Source organism: Aricia agestis, chromosome 17, assembly GCF_905147365.1.
Source record: "Aricia agestis chromosome 17, ilAriAges1.1, whole genome shotgun sequence".
NCBI lineage: Eukaryota > Metazoa > Arthropoda > Insecta > Lepidoptera > Lycaenidae > Aricia > Aricia agestis.
The window spans coordinates 4634310-4656000 of record NC_056422.1 but is presented as its reverse complement, the minus strand read 5'-3'; the positions used below and the strand labels follow the sequence as shown (position 1 = coordinate 4656000).

General features: G+C 37.6%; 1 long non-coding RNA gene across 1 annotated transcript in view; it reads left to right on the top strand.

Annotated features, from left to right (window-relative positions):
- The first annotated feature begins 451 nt into the window (after positions 1-451).
- Positions 452-21691, top strand: part of LOC121735555 — a 24893-nt gene continuing 3653 nt past the window's right edge. Inside the window, exons 1-3 of the long non-coding RNA XR_006036880.1 lie at positions 452-463; positions 3887-3896; positions 11186-11192. This is a non-coding gene — a long non-coding RNA (uncharacterized LOC121735555). The remainder of the gene's footprint in view (positions 464-3886; positions 3897-11185; positions 11193-21691) is intronic.

Sequence of the window (21691 nt, the reverse complement as noted above, 5' to 3'; positions counted from 1 at the left end):
GTCGTGGGTTCGATTCCCGCGTTGGAAACATGTTATTTCCAAGTTTGGTTAGGACAATGCAGGCTGATCACCTGATTGTCTGACAAGTAAGATGATCCATGATCTCTCGCCAGTCGTGTCGGTCGTCCGTCCCACTGGGTTATGAGAGTAAAAGGAATAGAGAGTGCTCTTGTGTGCTGCGCACACACTTGGGCACTATAAAATTACTCCTGCGTAGCTGGCCTGGTTTCAATGAAACCGGCCACCGTCACCGAAACCGGTGTGGGAGCTATTAATATTTCAGAGTGAACGTCCTTTTTACCCGAGTATGGCGATGCAAAAAGGAGCAGTCTTTGATTTTGACATGTTTTATTTAAAGTGAGAGATTACACTGGACGTATGTAACTATAAACTACTATAAAAAGCAACACTTCATGGCCTAATATAATTTTTACTTCACGGCCTAATATAGGTAACTAACACTGTTTTCACACCAAACCACGCGGCAGCGAAATAATTAACTTTACTATGAGATGTGAAGTGGCACGTTGCTCTAATGCAGTCGCTAAGTGCGATTTCATCTTTATCGCATTTTTGCAGCATCCACGCAATGTTGCGTTTCGTTGTGACGACGCAACGCGACGCACAAGATCAATGTGGCTCCACTCTTAGGCTGGCTTCTCACGGCGTGTGATATCACAAGCCGCGCCGCGCCGAGCCAGCTATTACGAGCGAGCACGAGCCACAGGCGAGCACGAGCCACCCCTTCTCACGGCGCGTTATATCACAAGCCGCGCCACGCTGACAAACATTCAAGTAAAATTAAACTTTATTAACACGATAATATATATCATTTTGCTCTAAGTCACTACGTTAAATAAGTAAATTTTAATGAAATGCAACTTTATTCACTAGGCAATTAGGTTGCATTTCAATCTGTGCCGCTAATTTTGTTATATTAAGTTTAATTCCTTTATTTTGATAACAGATGCCGCTGCTTGGCGGCTACATCGCGCTATAGCTAGCACGAAGATATTTGTTATAGGTATAAGGTGATTAACTAGTATGATGTTGATTCCATTCACACTCACTCTTGGTGTTGTAGAATTATCATGCCAGAGCGATTTTAGTTCCAGGGTAGCCGTACATACGGATTTCGTGATGTTGTGCTCGAACCATAGACAGTATATATTATGTCTATGGCTCGAACAGAAGAGTCATTCTTCCTAGGGATGTCGAAAATGAAAGGAGATATCGATACATCGATATTTAAAAAAATATCAATATCGGTCTCGATATATCGCGAAAAAAATATCGATATATTGGTCAAATTTTTTCGACCAATTTGCTTTTTTTTTAAATTAATTTATAGTCCGTCAAAAAAAGTGAAGAAATTTAAAAGTGGCAACATCGTAGTGTCATCCCTTTTTAAACCCCGACAATAAAGAGGGGTGTTATAAGTTTGACGTGTCTGTTTGTCTGTCTGTTTGTCTGCCTGTATGTGTATCTGTCCGTGGCATCGTAGCATCCAAACGGATGGACCGATTTTGATCTAGTTTTTTTTTGTTTGAAAGTCCTCGCCAACTTAGAGTAGAAGTTTCGTGTTTGGGCTCATTTTAATTGCGACAACCAGTAAGAAGTAGATAGACAGTAAATATTTACATGCTGCTGCTGCATCATCGCCTGGATTCTATAGGAACCAAGCTTTGTATGAACCCAAAATGGAGGTTTCATGTTTGGGCTCATATTAACGGCCTCATCGAAAAGCACATTGATAGATGCTAATCATGAGAATATGATTATGTTGATAGGAATTATTCTGCACTATAACCAACACAAGTTTAAAAAGTATGAAATAAAATTAAATTAAGAAATTTAAAAAAACCCCCGCCAAACAACTTTAAACAGTAATGAAATAATATTTACTGCCTTTAAGTTCAAATAATTCCTAACTTGTGTAAAGTAATATTTTAGTCCATAATTTGTTGTCAAGGTGTGTCGGGGCACCGCTAATGTAGATGTTTGATTTGAGATTTCAAATAACATTTCACAGCGAACCGAATGGAGATAATCAGCGACTTGGCGGTTGTAGGTTGTAGTTTACTTGGCGGTCCCTCGATACACCGTGACAACAAATTATGGACTAAAATATTACTTTACACAAGTTAGGAATTATTTGAACTTAAAGGCAGTAAATATTATTTCATTACTTTTTAAAGTTGTTTGGCGGGGGTTTTTTATAAATTTCTTAATTTATTTCTAAAGTTGTTATTCCATTCGACTAAATTTAGACATCTTAAGGATTTAGTAACTAAATTTAGTCAAGTGGAATAACATTTAGAAAGCTAGGATCATAATTAGTGTACTAAATCGGAAAAAGTGTGGCTTCTGACTGACTAAATCAGTGTTGCCAGATGATTTCAACCTTTTATCTGTAGTGAGAACTACTAAATCTGTATTAAAGTAAATATATATTATGTTATACGATCTGAAATCCATTCGTTTATAATTCATAATATTTCGTGGAGCAAAAATAATTTCAACCATCTTTTTCGCCTTTTATTTATTTTTATTTTCATTGAGCCAACAGCTAAGCCTATGAAAAGACCAATTTTTTGTTTTGACAGAACTGGACCCATTAAGAAGACGTCTGGCCAAAATCGCAGCAGAAAATATCGTTTTTGCTACAATTTCGATATTGGATATTTGATATCGATATATCGTAACAAAAATTGAAAATATCGATATATCGATATTTATTCGACAAGCCTAATTCTTCCACCAGTACGAGTGGAAACATAATAATTATTATTATTGTGAATTATAAATTATAAAAGTAGTATAGCATCACGGGAAACTGTGAAGGTTTTGAGCAATTATTATTGTTCGGAATCGTACATCCTGCAAGCTTTCGTCATCATTCCACGCGAAAAACATACCATCATCAATCCTCATCACCTTGGTGAGTGGCAGTTTTCCACCGTGCATTTTTTGCGTAACATCCTGCCATGCACTGTAAAACTCAGGAATGAACTGCCACCAGTATTTGAGGACCAATACACGCCATAGGAATTTAGTCCCAGCCACCAGGGTATCCCACCCTGGGACTTAAATCCCTCTGGCGTGATAATTCTACAACAGCAAGAATGAGTGTAAGTGAAAAGAGTTTCATATTAGTTAATCACCTATAATAAAAATCCTATAATAAAAAAGCCGCCAAGCAGCGGCATCTGTTCATCTCTATCAAATAAATGAATTACACTTAATTTAACAAAATTAGCGGCATAGAATAAATGCAACCAAATTGCCTAGTGAATAAAGTTGCATTTCATTAAAATTTACTTATTTAACGTAGTGACTTAGAGCAAAATAATATCTATTTTCGTGTTAATAAAGTTTCATTTTACTTGAATTTTTGTCGGCGTGGCGCGGCTTGATATATTACGCGCCGTGAGAAGGGGTGGCTCGTGCTCGCCTGTTTGCTCAAGCCGCGCCTTTGAAGTTACCGACTTTAATCGGATCGGGACGCGCCTGCACGAGCCGCGCCGCGCCACCCCTTCACACGGCGCGTGGCTCGAGCGGGCGCGGCGCGGCTCGTGGTAGCACGCGCCGTGAGAACGCAACCATGCCACCACTTTCTTCGAGCGCGTGGCTCGAGTTGGCGCGTGATATTAAACGCGCCTGCTCGAGCCACCCCTTCACACGGCGCGTGGCTCGAGCTGGCGCGGCGCGGCTTGCGATAATACGCGCCGTGAGAAGGCACCATTAAAGACAAATCCCTAGTGATAAGCAAGTGATTGAACAAGAAAGCTAATTCATCAAGTTATCGTCGAAAAACAAAAATTCATAACGCTTGTTATTTTCACATAAATCATGTCAATTTATGACACTGGCTTCAATATAGTAGACTTTCTTTTGTTTCGTCTAGATTCTGATAATTTGTATTCTTTTCAACTTTAGTTGGTGATAAATTGACAAGTAATATCTTTTCAAAACCAATTTTAAGTTATTGTATATTGCTTGGCGTATATCCAAAGTCTGCAAACTTGTAAAGCCTTCTACAACGTATAACAAAGAGGGTTCCACCAGTGTTATAAAACTACTAGCTGTCCCAGCAAACGTTGTTTTGCCATATTATAAAGTATGTCACAATGGCAACGTCCATCGCTATCCCGTCGCATAAACAATGGTCGCCGTCAGTCTCGAGTTGTAATAATTTACTATTATTTACTCAACAAATGCACTTATCAATATAAAAAGTAGCCAGAGAATTGTATATATAAGTTAAGAAGACACATTTTAAAATATAACAATAAATAAGTAAATAATAGTGTAATTTTCATCTTTTATTAGAATTATTCGATTACTTTTATTTTTAATTTTAGCAAATTATTGCATTATCATATTATACGCTAACAGTGTTTTTCCATATAAACGTATTCCATACAAATAATTCACCAATTTACTCCCTGGACAATGCGTCTAGACAAATGATTTTTTATACAATATTAGGATCTGTAAAAGCTTTGCCTCTAAGTTCGATTTTTTCTAAATTTACTAATAAAAAAATATATGATAAAATAAAAATTAGATAGGCTCTATTTTCCAACCTTTTAAAAGGCATATAATATTTGTTAATAAATATACTTACTTTTAATATACGATATATCATAAAACTTTACGACTACATTCGTAAATATTGTAACTTGTAAGTTTGTAACAAAACACAAACAAGGAAAAACCAATGATATATTTCACCCAATGGGACAATATTATAGGATCTTCATTTTTTGCGCCTCGTAACATAACATATTGTATGAATTACATCTGATACATGAAATTCTTGTTTTGCGGTGACTATTGCCTAACTCCTCTGAAACGGCTGGGCAGATGTTGATTAAATTTTGTGATAATCAGGTTTTTCATACCTGAAAAATAATTAACGTACGTGAATAAATAATACTAGCTATTTGACCGAGCTTTGCTCGGTATTCGATAAAACACGAATAAAATGACATTTTCTAAAAATGATTCCTAGCTAGATGGATTTATCGCCCCCGAAACCCCCTATGTACAAAATATACAAGAACTGCTCATTTAAAGATATAAGATATAGAACCGAATGCAGAATCTCCTCCTTTTTTGGTGGTCGGTTATAAACAGCGTTCGCTGGGCCATCAATTAATTTTAGAATGATTATTAGGAAAAGTAGACAATTAAAAAATTATTACTAGCTGTTCCGGTGAACTTCGTGTTACTTTAAAACCTTCCCTGGACTCTACAAATATTTTAAGACTAAAATTAGCCCAATCCGTTCAGCCGTTTTCGAGTTTTAGCGTTACTAACACAATTAATTACGTGGGAGAGCCATGCTTCGGCACGAATGGGCCGGCTCGAGAAATACCACGTCCTCACAGAAAACCGGCGTGAAACAACGCTTCCGCTGTGTTTCGCCGAGTGAGTGAGTTTACTGGAGGCCCAATCCCCTACCCTTTTCCTTTCCCTACCCTCCCCTATTTCCTTCCGTACCCTCCCCTATTCCCTTCCGTACCCTCCCCAATTCCTACCCCTTAGAAGGCCGGCAACGCACCTGCAGCTCTTCTGATGCTGCGATTGTCCATGGGCGACGGAAGTTGCTTCCCATCAGGTGACCCGTTTGCTCGCTTGCCCCCTTATTTCATAAAAATGCTCTGCTCTCTACAGTGTTGTTAATATTTAAAACGAGTTTTACTCAAAGCTTGCGGATCTCTAAATATGCAATTTTTCGTATCTAATATGCTTGAATAAAATTCACATCTATTATTGGCAAGCATTGTTGGCAAGCGAGGCAAATGTTTGATAGTTTTATAGCAGTAGCGGAAATCCTTTTCAACGCAATAACAGGCAATAGTGTGTCTGTCTCGTCTTTCTGTAACCTATTGACAGTTAAACGGCAGTCCGCTACCTTATCACGTAAAAATAGCGATCAACAATCCACTAGCAATAATCGCGCGAGCGATGGCTGGGTGTCACATGATAACATGTGTATCACAGCCTACGAATAATAAAAACTATGGAAAAGTAACTCCGTCAAAAAACATGGTCCACAATACTTATCAAAAAAGTGTACACATTTCAATACATTTACAATATTTAGGTGACCTTGAGCGGTACTAGGCTGACGTTACATGACAGATCAAAAGGAACCAAATTTTAAACGGTAATAGTATGGGAGTTACGATTACTTAGTTTGTATTATTCGTAGATCACAGCGTAATAAATGTATAGTGATCAATTACAATCGTATTGTTTTGGCGGATACGTGATACGAAATTGCGTATACGTGGGAGAGCCATGCTTCGGCACGAATGGGCTCGACTGGATAAATACCACGTTATCACAGAAAACTGGCGTGAAACAGCGCTTGCGCTGTGTTTTGCCGAGTGAGTGAGTTTACCGGAGGCCCAATCCCCTACCCTATTCCCTTTCCTACCCTCCCCTATTCCCTTCCCTTCCCTACCCTCCCCTATTACCCTATTCCCTCTTAAAAGGCCGGCAACGCACATGCAGCTCTTCTGATGCTGCGAGTGTCCATGGGCGACGGAAGTTGCTTTCCATCAGGTGACCCGTTTGCTCGTTTGCCCCCTTATTTCATTAAAAAAAAAAAAATTGGAGCAATTATCGCGCAATAATTGCTCTCGCAATGCAATAGCAATAGGGATGATGATAAGGTCAAAGATTAGCGAATTTTGTTAATAAAATAAAGGAATCACGGTAAAAAATAAGTGTTCCCAAAATTTCAGCCCGATAGCATTTGTATTTTTTTTGTTATGCGCCTTCAAAGTTGGATATTCAAGTCGATTTTTTTTCTTTTTCAATTAAATTTCTTAATATTTGTATACAATTCGATAACTTATGCAATTAAAAGCAACTTTTGTTATGAAACCACTTTCATAAACGCAATATTTAATATACCTGTCGACCATAGTTGTCTCCCGATGCGTACAAACTACGAAAGACTGACGTCAGTCTTTCGTAGCACTTTGTATGGAGCGTTTCGGGCAGGTCTTTTTTTATGAGATACTAGCTGTCCCGGCAAACGTTGTTTTGCCATAAAATTATTTTCCCTATTTTCCTGCTTTTCTCTTGAAGGTTTTTCTGATTTTTTTCTATAGACCTCACGGAGCCCGAGATCTTTCCAACGAATGCAAAACCGTGGAAATCGGTTCGTGCGTTCTGGAGTTATAGCGCCAGGAAGGAAAACCGAAGGAAAATGTCGTGATTCTAGTGTTTCGCCATAAAGCACAATGGCTCTGGTGGCGGAACCAATAATGGCAATCTTAGGTATTATTTTCGGTTAATAAAAAATTTTCGAAAATTAATGTCTAAAACAAACAAATATACCTGAACTTTGTAGATATTTTACAAAAAATAAATCAACATGTGCGCAATAATCATCAAAACCTATTTTAAAAATGCTTCATAAAAATAAACATAATCAATAAGTAATAAAATAAGTCTTGTCTTCTAAATTACAAAATTATAAAAATTCCCGGTGACTCTGCTGGTAATTTTCGCCGGTAAATTTGTCATGACCTTCTTCGCCCTTTGACTCCTGCAAGATGACGTCTCGTACTTTATCGTCTAGTCTTGCCGGTTCAGCCAGCTTCGGACGTAGTGTGCGGTGTGGCGGTCCGGCCGACGTTCAAATGTTTCGTATAAGAAATTTCGGACAATGTGCGGCCGGGCTAAAGGTCTCAGCAACCAGGCCATAAGCTCCAAAAAAAAATAGTTGTTACACTATTTGACAGGATTGGACAACAAATGTTTGACATGTAATAAACAAACCAGCATCTATTGAAATGATAAAGTATTCATTAATCATTACACATATCGAGTTTTCATTGTTTTTAAGATGTATTCTGCTATTCGGGACGGAAACAAATCCAACAAATCAAAAACCATGGCAATCGGTCCAGCCGTTCTCAAGTTATAAGTGTTGTAACAAACACGACTTTCTTTTATATATATAGATTTGAATTGTCATATCTTGGTGAATTTTTAAGCTATCAGAGTCATTCTTTCAACGATGTTTCTATTTTTTAAGTGTCTTTCAATTACCGATAAGAAAAAAATAAAGTCATCATGCCTAATAGTAACGATACCGATTTAATCGGCATTCAGTATGGGTATACTTATTTTTGTTTCGGCAAAATAAAGAGTTCTCGCGGAATATAGAATGTAAATAAAAGACAGTGAAACGAACATAGCTACTTTTTAAAATATGCACATGTACACGCAACATGCTATAAATAATATTATAGTTATAGTCATAATTTAAGCTGCCGTTCGGTTCTGTTATATTAACTTAAAACGACGAGGTTCGCCGAAAGACTCCGTTTCCGTATTTAAATCACATCATTTTGGAAAAAATTCTGCATATTCAGCCACGGGAAATAATAATTTAAATTATAATACAGGAACCACACACAATATTATATTATAGTATAGTAAGAGTAATATCGTGCGGTTATAACGACGCGGTTCGCCGCAAGACTCGATCTCCCATATTGAAATCACATTTGTGATTGACGAACTAAATTAAACTTTCCCCAGATCAATCTTAACTTTCCATTTATCTTGTACAGAAGACTTTGATGAGTTCAATAAAAATATCTTTGAACTTATGTACATTGGTTGTACACGTAAAAGTGAAGAAAATTAGGAAAAATAATAGGAAAACTCATATCGGAATATTGACAGAAACGTGGGATATGTCATATTGCTATACTGTGGAAACGTTGTCAAACGTCGAACAAAACTTTTTGTTTGCTGTCTGTGCTGGACGCTGGTGCTGACTGCTACCGTCTAGCGTTAAAAGTTAAAACATTGCAGTAATAATTGATAACAACGTTATTTTGTTGTCAATGTTATTTTAACGCCTCCGTGGTCTAGTGATTAAGAGCGTATTGCTCTCGACTCAGAGGTCGTGGGTTCGATTCCTGCGTTGGAAACATGTTATTTCCAAGTTTGGTTAAGACGATGCAGGCTGATCGCCTGATTGTCTGACAAGTGAGATGATCCATGCGTCGGATGGGCATGGAAAAAGTCGGTCCTGCGCCATCTCTCGCCGGTCGTGTCGGTCTTCCGTCCCACTGGGTCATGAGAGTAAAGGAATAGAAAGTGCTCTTGTGTACTGCGCACACACTTGGGCACTATAAAATTACTCCTGCGTAGCTGGCCTGGTTTCAATCAAATGGGCTACCGCCCACCGTCACCGAAACCGGTGTGGGAGCTATAATAATAATAATAATAGTATGGATTTTACAATTTTACAGGCAATATTGAGTTGGAAGTACAAACAGTACATGTTACAGCTGTGAAGTGTTCTGTATTAATTTCGGGCAACATGAGGTACGACATTCAAATTATTAACTGCGCACTTGGCTCTTGGCTCAGCTCAGTAGAATAACAGATACACCCATTGTACGTGGCTACTATAGCTGTATCCTAATCAGCTTCAGTAGCAAGTTATCCATACTAAATGCGAAAGTTTTTCTGTCTGTTACATCTTCACGCCTAGAACTCTGAACCGATTTGGCTGTGTATGGAGAATGGAGATACTTTGAGCCCCGGGAAAGGACATACCTATACTCCACTCGGGCTAACTTGTCGCTAGCAGTCATTGACTCCCTGTCAAAAACTTGTCATTTTCCATATAAACCGCGATTGACAATGAAGTGTCAGATATTGTTTATTGTGGTTTATATGGAAAATGACAAGTTTTTGACAGGGAGTCAACGACCGCTAGCGACAAGTTAGCCCGAGTGGAGTATAGGATACTTTGTATCCCTGAAAAATGTACGGTTCCCGCACGATTAGCCAGTTTTGGCGCAACAAAGTTGCGGGCATCATGTAGTAAGTAATAAGTACCATAAATGCTTAAGTTGCATTGCAAGGCTGTGTATGGAGAATGGAGATACTTTGAGTTCCGGAATAGAACATAGGATACTTTGTATCCCGCTCGATAATCGAATTTTGGCATTTTGTACTTTTTTTTTTAAATAAAAGAAGGGGGCAAACGAGCAAACGGGTTACCTGATGGAAAGCTACTTCAGTCGCCCATGGACACTCGCAGCATCAGAAGAGCTGCAGGTGCGTTGCCGGCCTTTTAAGAGGGAATAGGGTAATAGGGGAGGGTAGGGATGGGAAGGGAAGGGAATAGGGTAGGATAGGGAAGGGAATTGGGCCTCCGGTAAACTCACTCACTCGGCGAAACACAGCGCAAGCGCTGTTTCACGCCGGTTTTCTGTGAGAACGTGGTATTTCTCCGGTCGAGCCGGCCCATTCGTGCCAAAGCATGGCTCTCCCACGTATCTTGTAAGTTGAGGTTGTAAGTAATAATGCAGAAAAGTAGTAACTTCTATACAGATGTTATTCTCTTTTTTAACCGATTCCAAAAAAAGGAGGTTATCAATTCGACGTGTATGTATGTAATATTTTCAGAACTGTGAAGTTTTTGTATATACAGCTTCTGAACAAATGTGCCAAATTTCAAAAATGTATGTATGTACGTTTTTATGTTTGTGCACGCATATCTCCGAAACTACAAGTCCGATTCAAGTGATTCTTTTTTGTTGTACTAGGTATTGTTCAACTTAGGGAATACTGCAAGTTTCATCAAAATCGGTTCAGTAGTTTTTAAGAAATTTAATTCTTAATTACGTACAATTTGAAGTCGGTTTTATTTATCTTTTTAAAATACTAGTAATATCTCTCAGTCATACCTATAATCATATTACTCTGGTAGTTTTATCTACTTAACCGCCTGGTTTTCATCTTCTAAGAAGTTTTCAGCACTTACTATTAAAATAAATAAGAAAGATACAAAGTGTACAGAATGAAGCTTTTGCTTAAAGAGATAAAACTTTAGGCTGTGTATATCCCCTATATTGTAGAGTTCGCAGCACTGAATTTGTATGGAAAAGCTCAGGACGCGGGCCGAGGGGGCGCTTGCTGATTGCCCCAAACCACAAAAAAATATTTGCTCTCTAATTTGAACTGCTAATTTCACTGTGAAGTGTGAACACACGTCATAATATGAGGGACACGTACACACCCTAAATTATTTTCACTTAATTTTGTTATACATACCTCGTATAGTCAGAAACATAATTACTTATTTTGAGTCTAGTCTAGAAACTTCACTGTAATCAGTAGATAGTAGATATAATGTAGGCTTGCCTTGACGAAGAAACTAAATACTTTTTCATTTAACCAAAATGTTATATTTCTTATTGAAATAACGTCACAAAGCTTATCTTAATTTATGTACATATTTAGCACATATTACAAGTATAAGACTAAGGAATAACAATAGAAAAAATGTTTTCTTTTAGTATAAACAGAAATTAGTATCTTGGCCTGCCGCCAAAAGATGATATTTATATTTTGTTCTGAGTGATGTTTTTGAAACATTTGTCTTGTTACGAAGATTAAAATTACTGGTAATATACAAGATGTTAGTGTAAACACCGTTTTCCTTGAAACCATCAAATGAGCCCGTCAAAATGAACAACTTTTTCTATGAGAACAATGCTGGGAACTCAAAGAAATGTCGTCTTTATACCCATACGGATGCCCGGATCGGCAATTATTTCAAGGATAACGGTGTTTACACTAACACACTGTATAAATTAATATTATTTTCAAGGTACAAGTTGGAAGCCGGGTACATGAAGCGGCAGCAGACGACGTGTCGTCGCGACTCGCGACACTACTGGTTTCTATGTATTTCTATGAAGTGTCGCTAGCTTCATGTCGCTAGCTGCGGAGGGTATTTCATAGAAATACATACAAACCAGTATTGTCGCGACGACACGTCGTCGTCTGCAGTTGTCGCGTGTCGCTCGGTTCCAACTCGTCGTTAGCTTAAATCTCAAGCTAAGGACAAGTTAAACATACAAAAAGTAATTTGTTTATGTTAATTGCATGTTTTCATGAAAATAAAATATCACACTTTATTTTCTGGTCAAAGGGACATTATAATTTTTGTTTAGCATCCTTAGGCAAAAACATTATGTTTTCTATATAACTAGTTAAAAGCCGAGTTAGTGCTCGCCTTTTGTGAACCTTTGTGAGGGCTCGCGTCGTCAGTCGTCACACCTTGACTGACTGATGATAACACATCTACATATAAATAAAAATTACTATGTTAAATCACAAATCAATAGGCGTGATAGTTTTTCCGTAAAGTGTACCACAAAATGTCCAAGTTGTAAGATTATACAGGGTGTAACAAAAATAAGTGATAATACTTTAGCGTGTGTACGTGTTCCTTGTAGAGAGTTCACTGTTAAAGTAGCAGCGCTGAAAGACGAAAAAATTTTTTCACTTTTGTATGGGCAAGGGCCCGAGCGTCACGAGTTTCCCCATACAAAAGTGAAAATTTTTTTTCGTCTTTCAGCGCTGCTACTTTTACAGTGAACTCTCTACAAGTAACACGTACATGCCCTAAAGTATTATCACTTGTTTTTGTTACACACTGTATACTTACTATAGGTCGCTTCGCTCACCCTGATAATACTAGATTATAGATGGCGCCTCAGCTCCGATTCGTCAAAATGCGTTTATCGCTAGAGCGAATAAAATAAAGAGCGGTAAAAATGTACGGTTCTAGAGAACCGTACATTTCTACCGGGATTAAAGGTATCCTATGTCCTTTACAAAATTGGTTCAGTTTTGGCCAGAAGAGGTAGGTAACAGACAGACACACTAGCGCATTTATAAAATTAGTATAGATAATGACAACAATTAATTGTTGGTGTTCCCAAATTCCTCCAAAACGGCTGAATCGATTTTTATTAAAGTTGTGCTCTCAAGCACATTCCCACAAAAGATATGGCAAAACGACGGTTGCCGGATCTAGCATAAAGGGAATAGCCGTAAAAGCATACTTCGCATAGCTCATATTTCGGTGCCCTTCGGGAAAGCAATACGTAGCACATGAATACTATTACGTATTTCTGGAACGTATACGGTATTTCAAACTATCTGACAGTCGCATAGTTTCAGTATGGATATTAATATTGGAGCTAAAAACCAAGTGGCAATTGTATGACCTTGTATTTTTAAGGGTGGCCGCCTACGAATAATATAATAAATAGTTTTTATTATTCGTAGCTGGCCGCATACGAATAATAAAAACTATTTATTAGTAGTATAAGTTTTGATTCGATTTCCAAATTCGTAACCTGTATTCGAAAATCCAAATCCATAGAATCAACAGAAAATACAGTAACTGGTACACCACACTTTCCGAACGGACATACGTTTCAAGAGCAAGCCGTTGCGTTCGCGCGTAAAAAAACGAACGTATAAGTATATGTTTCACAGAGCCAGTACTGGCTGCCAATAAGACTGGCAGCCAGTTTTATTGGCAGCCAGTACTGGCTCTGTGAAAACTATACTTATGCGCTAGTCTCACGGAATCCCAACGAGTGATTTTTCCTGAAAAACTTGACGACTTTATTTGTTTGCAGGGAACCTTGAGGGAAATGCCAGATAATTTTGAAGCTCGTGTGGTATTCGGGGGATTATTTTTCCGTCCCAAATGTCGGCCAATATAATTGCACCATGAGACACAATTGAATTCAACCTGTCAGTTTGACGTGTTTGTCTTTTATATATAGCAACTACCAGAGAAAATTTTCAAAAAATTATCAGTATAATACCATGTAGGTTGTACCACGTGACGTCGAATGGTGCAATTCTATTGGTCGATATTTGGGTCGGAAAAATAATAACAATAATATTTTATTGTGTCTGATTGAATGTCAAGTTGCTAACTGACGAACGCAATGTATCAACATTTAATTTTCTTTTTGTAATTTTCTGTTCTCATGTAAGTGACCTGTAGTTAGTTTTTATTATTCGTAGCCTGTAGTCTTGGTGAGAATAAAGATCTTCAAACCTATGCTGCCAGCCTTACCTAATACACAATGCTATACGGAGTGCTTAGGGCACTTTTACTGTCATACAATATGTAATTGTCACCCACGCATTTGTCTTGTCCGCATGTGTGTGAAACATCCTAGCCGCACGCGTGTTGCCCGCAGAAAAAACATCTGCGAAATGATTGGATGTGGGCAACTTACATGGCCAGAGATCCGCGCGCGATCGATGACAGGAAAAGTGCTATAACCCGCCAGCATCCGCACCCCTTAAAAATTACACGAGCAGTCGCGTAGAGCAATTTGCTCACGTTTATAAAATATGTTATTAAATGCAGGTTTTACAAAGTAATACTTTACTTTTTATAAGACGTGACTATCTCTTTTAAAAGGTCGTTTATATATTAATATTTAAATATTCGACCATTGTGTTTAATCCATGGTTAACTAGGCAAAGCTAACGGAAGCTGTAAAAAGCTTGATCAAAGGCTTTTATTGCGCAAAAAGCTTCCTCTTTTAGCCTTTGCGTTGTCAAAACACAAAAGATATCTCAGCCATCAGATACCTTTTGAAATCATTGTGCTGTTGTTAAAATGTAAAACTGGCCATGAAAAAATGGCCACGAGCGAATCGGGCGCGCGTAACGTAGAGTTGTGTCTACAGAACTGTATTTTATCAATGATATGTCCACTGTCCACATTATGCGCTTTCATCTTCAATTTTCGTCATCTTCTTTCATTCAACTCTCGTTTTTGCGCATTCACTAATTGAATACGTCAACGAACGCAACGCCAACATTGTCATTTTTGTTCAGTTGCAGTGTCTGTCAGCATTGTAACATTTGCGGTGGAATATCTGCGGTTTATTTGGTCATAAGAAATTCCAGAAAAAAAAGAAAAAAGTGAATGTTTTGGATGCGGTCAGAGCGCATGCGTCGCGGGCATGCCTCACGTTAGCTGACAGTTGGCTGCGCTATAACGCATGCCCTTGATGAACAAAAAAAGGCACAGTGTGGACATAGCTATAGTACAATAAACGAATTAAAGATGTAAAGTGAAGAGATAACAGACAGACAGACAGACAGATAAACATACTTTTGCATTTTGCATTTATAATAATAGTATGGATGTTGCTATTTTGTATCTTATAATATACTTATAAGTAGGTAAAAGTACATTTTAGAAATAAGACAAAAAAAAAAACTAAGGAAAGTAATACATTTCTGACTTTTCCAGTAACTACACTTCAGTTAACTTCTTCTGGTTATAAAAAGCTTTCACACTAAACTATCCGACGCAGCTATCCTCAACGCTCTGTGTAATAACTTCGTCCGGAACGGATGCTTTTATTAATTTTAACTCCGCCAATATAAAACTTTAAAGGCGTTTTAAGGTTTACTATCCAGATATCATACCGTAGAGCTACGAATAAAATAGATACGCCTTTGAAAAAAGAAGCACCTATGCAGGGCCCCCCTAAGGGCTACTGGCGCCTGTATGCAAAAAAAGGATTTTGGCGCCCTTTTAGGCAAATTTTTTGGATTCTTGGTTTTGGCACCCCTAAAGATGGCGATTTGGCGCCCCTAGAGGGTGGCGCCCGTGTGCATTGCACACATTGCACAATGCACATATGGTAGCTGGGGCCCTGCACCTATGACTGAGTCTAAATGTAACAGCGGGGCTAAAACGGTCACTTTGGAGAATCATATTAAGAATCATAATATTATTATACTTAATTCATTTTTTTTAAATCGTAAAATGCAAGTCTGCTTGCAATTCATGTCTAGTAATTCGTACTAATTTGACATATTATTTTTTCAGTTTGACAGTTTTGACAATTCATTTGCTGAATTGATTGAGAGGAATTGCTAAATGTTGCCATTTTAGCCCCGCAGAACAGGGAATATTACGCAAAGGTATCACGCAGAGGGCGCTACTAGCAAATACAGTAAATAATCCGACATGATACACACGTCATGTCAGAATATTGACAGAAACGTTGTCAAACGTCAAACAAAACTTTTCGTTTACTGTCTATGCTGGTGCTGTCCGTAGCATGAAACTATTGCAGTAAGGGCGTTTGTGCACTACACGGAAATTTACCATCCGGCGCGGCGCGGCATCCCGATTTCATACCTTATTTATATGGCAAACGTGAAAGTTATGAACGCCGGACGGTAAAATTCCGTGTAGTGCACAAATGCTTTAATATATTATATCCTTTCCGAAAAAAATAACAGTGCAACATTATTTTTGTTAATCACTTTCGAGTTTCGCCTTTGGTTTATTGCGCTTAAACCTATATTTTTAGGATAAAAACTAAAGGATTTTTCCCGGGTTTGAACCCGGGAAAAATAAAAATACCTTGAGGTATTTTTATCCGAAACTGTATTAAAATTGGTTCAGGCAAACAAGCGTGAAGAGGCAACAGATAGACAGGCAAACTTTCGCATTATAATTTATAATAGTTATATGCATCATTAAAAAGAATTTCCAGAATCTTTTACCTACCTAATATCTCGCTGCCAAAGTTGACCTTCCTCTAAAAGTCTAAAAGTAGACACAGTTCTTAGAAATGTCTACGCAATATTTTTATTAGCGTTCTTTTTTCCTGTTTAGTAGCTTGACAGATTTTCGTTTATTAAAGGCAACAAACACCATTTGGTTGGTGGTCATACATATTTTCCAAAAAAAAAAGTACACAGAGCAGTCTTATTAACTATAGTACCAACTTTTTACCTACAAATTAAAATACTTAGTTTGTTCTACTATCATATTTCCCCGACCGTACCGAGCACTTGGCACGTGAAAATTCTCCCGTTTCCCCGCAGCCGCACAAATTCAGACAGCCATATTTCAATGCAGCGCCAACCGAAACTATGTTTTGTGGCAGCTTATGCCTTATTGGATTCCGGAAATGTACACGTACCTAAGCCTTATTTTCGCCACCGGAAATAGCACAGAACAGATACAGAAGACAAGTTCTGGTTGACATGTTGAGTAAACGGAAAAAGATTTGAAATTAAACAAAAAGACTTTTGCACTTGCACTCCGGGAGTGCCGGCAGAAGTGAAAACTTGATTATTAACGTTGTGCATTATTTTTTTTAACCTATTTTTATGAAAATCATTTTTTTAAATAATCGAAACCCTTACAATCGACTAAATTTTTAACCCATTTTTTATGAAAATCGATTTTAAAAAAATTGATTTTTTTATTAATCGAAACCATTACAATTTTTTTAACCCATTTTTTATGAAAATCGATTTTTAAAAAGTCGATTTTGTTAATTAATCAAACCCTTACAATCGATTAAATTTTTAACCAATTTTTTATGAAAATCGTTTTTTAAAAAATCGTTTTTTTAAATTAATTGAAACCCTTACAATCGATTAAAAAATATCGACAATCGATTGTTCGATTAAGCGATTTCGATGTTACAACACTACTCTCCAACCGTCTTACGGTTTTTCGATCAACACGAGAATCTGACGCGAGTTTCACAGTTTTTACCCAGGCCATCCCACAAAAGTGCTCAACGCCGCTAAGGAAGTTTTCACTTCAAAAATGTGGATTATATCTATATACATATCGCCAGATATAGTATGTAATAGATATAGCCAGATCGACAGTCGAGCAGGTCGTGGACTACATCAGGAGCAAGACCCACTTAGTCTTGAAGGTCGAGCGGTAGGAGACCCGCCACAAAGTGAATTTTAGCTCCTTTGTGGTGAGAGTCCCGACGCATCATCTACCGACCTTCGAGAAGGAGGAGTTCTGGCCGATTGGAGTCGTCTACAGGAGGTTCCGAGGACGTCTTCCGAACACGTCGCGCCCCACGTCGCAGATAATACGTGTTGAGTGCTTAGTGTTAGTTTTAGTATAATTGTATGTATGTTAGTCTATAAGGTATTTATAAATTATGGGCCAGGATGCCTGACTTAAATAAATAAATAAAAAATAAAAAATATATTATCTAGATTATGAAGTAAGTAAGTTACAAGGTTTGTTGAAATTATAAGGGAAAAATAGTAACTGCCCGTGTGTTATAAAATGTTAGTTACCCACTTCATCTTTACGCCATCAATCATCTCATGCGAATGTAAAAAAAAAAAACAAAACACAGAAGAACAGAACACATTATCATTTCATGAACAACGTTAAAAATTTGTCCGTTTTCCCAAAAAGGGACTTTGTAGAGGTAACATTTTGGGTCGCAGAAATCGACTGAATATTTCAGAGGTTTGTAGTTTCAACATTAATCATGCATAATGTAGATTCGTGGCTTACAGGACGATTTTGTTGGACTAAAATTCCCGTATTCGAACGGAAATAATAGTAGGAAATATCATCATCATCAGCCTACTGCTGTCCGAATGTTAAACGTACGCCTCTCCCAACAAGCGCCAACCTTCCCGATCCTGGCCTTCATACATCCGCTGACTTCTTCCAATGGTTAGACCGATACAACCTGCAAACCTTCAAGAAGAGAGCGTTTTCCCTCTTAAGGCCAGCAACGCACCTGCAGCTCTTATGTTGCGAGTGTCCATAAGCAACAGTAGTTGCTTTCCAGTAGGTGACCCGTTTGCTCGTTTGCCCCCTTATTTTATTAAAATACGAACTTATCATGAAGGTACCTTAACTGACACACCTTAATTTCCCAAACTGTACGATTCAAACAGGCCTGAGGCATGAATAGAACACACAAATAAAGGATCAAAGTCGGATGTTGAGTTTTACGTAATGTGAACAATTGTAATGTTATAACAAATATCAGAATCAAAGCAAGCTGGTATCAATTAAATTAAAGCGTGGGAGCATATTTGCATTGGCATATAATATTATAATATTATTATGTCTGAATAGCACGTAATATTATATAAAACAAAGACATGTATAAGTAGTAGGGATCGTTTCGATGGCCACATAGGCCATTTATCGAGGATGGCTATAGGCTATATTTTATCACGCTAAGGGCCTGTTTCACCACTTTCTGATCTCTGATAAAAAAATCACAGCTTTTTTGACAGATTCTCCACCACTTAACTTGACTTCATCTGTCAAGTTAAGTGGTGGATAGCCTATTCGGCACTTATCAGGAAGTGGTGAAACAGGCCCTAAGACTAAATTACAGGAGCCAAGAAATACAGGAAATACTGGAATTAAAGGGGCTTTCCCCGTTTTTCCACATTTCACATTCACATTTCTAACTACTGGAGCAATTTTTTTGTTATTTGGCACAGATAAGAAATAGACTACGTGAAGGATCATAGGCTATTTTTGTGGACTAATTTGTTTATGAAATATCCAATTTACGCGAGCGAAGCCGCGCGGAAATGTCTAGAATATAGTATATAGGTACTAGCTGTTGCCCGCGACTTCGTCCGCGTGGATTTCAGTTTATAGCGCGCGATGTCAACAAAATTGGTGTCAAAAGCTTTTAAAAAAAACCCTGGTATCCCTTAAATCAAAACAGCTGTGCAGTGTGCACATAATATTTCATTTTTTTAAATTAAACTTTATATATTATGCCAAATTTTAGCTTATTTAGCCCCCCAATTACACAACTTTACCCATAAACTATTTATCATTGATAGGTTTAAGGTTACGTCACTGTATATAATACTAGCGACCCGCCCCGGCTTCGCACGGGTATAAAATAAATTATGGCCTAAGTCACTGAAAAAATTATTAAAATCGATTCAGTAGTTTGATTTTAATTAATTTATATTCATTACTACCGCAAAAGCTACTTACGTCCCACAATTTTTAAATCTGTATTATCTTCGAAAATATTCATTTAAAATTAAAATCGTATAATTATGCTGTAAAGCGCCTTAATCAACAATGCATTTAAATTTTAAAGTATTTAATTGAATAAGGATTATTGCCGTATTGGTTAAAATCGCTTCGAAAATTAGCCATTTGAAGTTAAAAGTAAATGACAAAAAAATATGTTATTGTGGGATATATCCATAAGAGATATGCTTATACGTGGGAGAGCCATGCTTCGGCACGAATGGACCGGCTCGACCGGAGAAATACCACATTCTCACAGAAAACCGGCGTGAAACAGCGCTTACGCTGTGTTTCGCCGAGTGAGTTTACCGGAGGCCCAATCCCCTACCCCTACCCTTCCCTACCCTCCCCTATTCCCTTCCCTTCCCTTCCCATCCCTGCCCTCCCCTATTACCCTATTCCCTCTTAAAAGGCCGGTAACGCACCTGCAGCTCTTCTGATGCTGCGAGTGTCCATGGGCGACTTAAGTTGCTTTCCATCAGGTGACCCGTTTTCTCGTTTGCCCCCTTATTTCATAAAAAAAAATATACCATCGCGGAGTTTTCTGTAGACCTTTTCAATGTGTACAATGCGCACCCCTGCATTGGTACTTGTTCTATTATCTATTCTGTGGCATTGGTAGCGCCCACTTCGAAACGGACGTAAATCGCAATATTTTAATTTCGCCATAACTTCTAAACCAAACGTCCAATTTTAATCATTCAAAGAGCAAATATAATCTACATGAACTGTACTTAGTGATGAAATTATTTATTTTGATAAGGATTATTAGCATGAGTAAAATAAATGCGTTTAAATGTAGTCCAAAAAAAAATCAAGATTTTGATATAAAAAAATGGTTTTTGTGTCTCACTTGACATAGATAGGTATATTGTGTCGCGGACATTTTTGTAGATATTTATAAGATCTACATTTACTTAGAACATTGAATAGTTCTATCTTTTATAGTTTAGGCAGCGTACGCAAAATAAGTAAATATCTTACGGAACCCTATATTCTCTAAAATAAAAAGTAGCCTATGTTACTCGTAAATAATGTAGCTTTCGAATGGTGAAAGAATTTTTAAAATCGGCCCAGTAGTTCTTGAGCCTATTCATTACAATTAAACAAACAAACAAACAAAGTTTACCTCTTTATAATATTAGTATAGATAAAGTACTGACTTATTAAATAACGTAAAACAGTAATAAGAATCGAAAAAAAATCGAAACTTAAATGTACAATGATACCACCTCTTATAGAAAGATGTTGGGCAAGCGTTAGCGCGATGTAAGAGACGCACGGCGCCATCTAGTATGAATTTTTGGAACTAACTTAATTTGAACAAATTTTCGTATTTTCACCACCTTACAACCCTTTTTTCCAGTAAAAAAGTAGCCTATGTCCTTTCTCAGGCTTTAGACTATCTGTATACAAAATTTCATTACAATCGGTTCGGTAGTTTTGGCGTGAAAGCGAGACATACAGACAGACAGAGATACTTTCGCATTTATAATATTAGTATAGATGTTATATAATATATTTTCTTCAAAATTGCTTACTGCAAAAACTATATAATATCTTTGTTTAAATAAACTACTTTCATGCCTATATTTATTTAAAAAATTCGCTTTAATAAAATTAAACGTTTGTTTCGCTGAATCAACTTGCAATCATGCAACAGCTGCAGCATTTCGCGAGTGAAAGCAACTGTTTTGCGAGATAAAAGATTATTTTAAATTGAAAACTAGAACTTTCCGAGTCATATTTAACTACTCAGCTGCTTGTGACACAGTTTGTCTTAAGTTAATATGTATTGTCCTGAGTTGTTTTAAAATTTATTTCTAAGTGCCTTATCACACTGGCGATTAGCGAGCGATTTGAAAGCGACGCGACTGTGCAGCGCACACGCCGCGATTGCGCGGCGTGCACGTCGCGACAGCGCAGCGTCGTCGCGGCGTGACGTGGACGCCATTTTGTACACTCATCTACACAGATTATTAT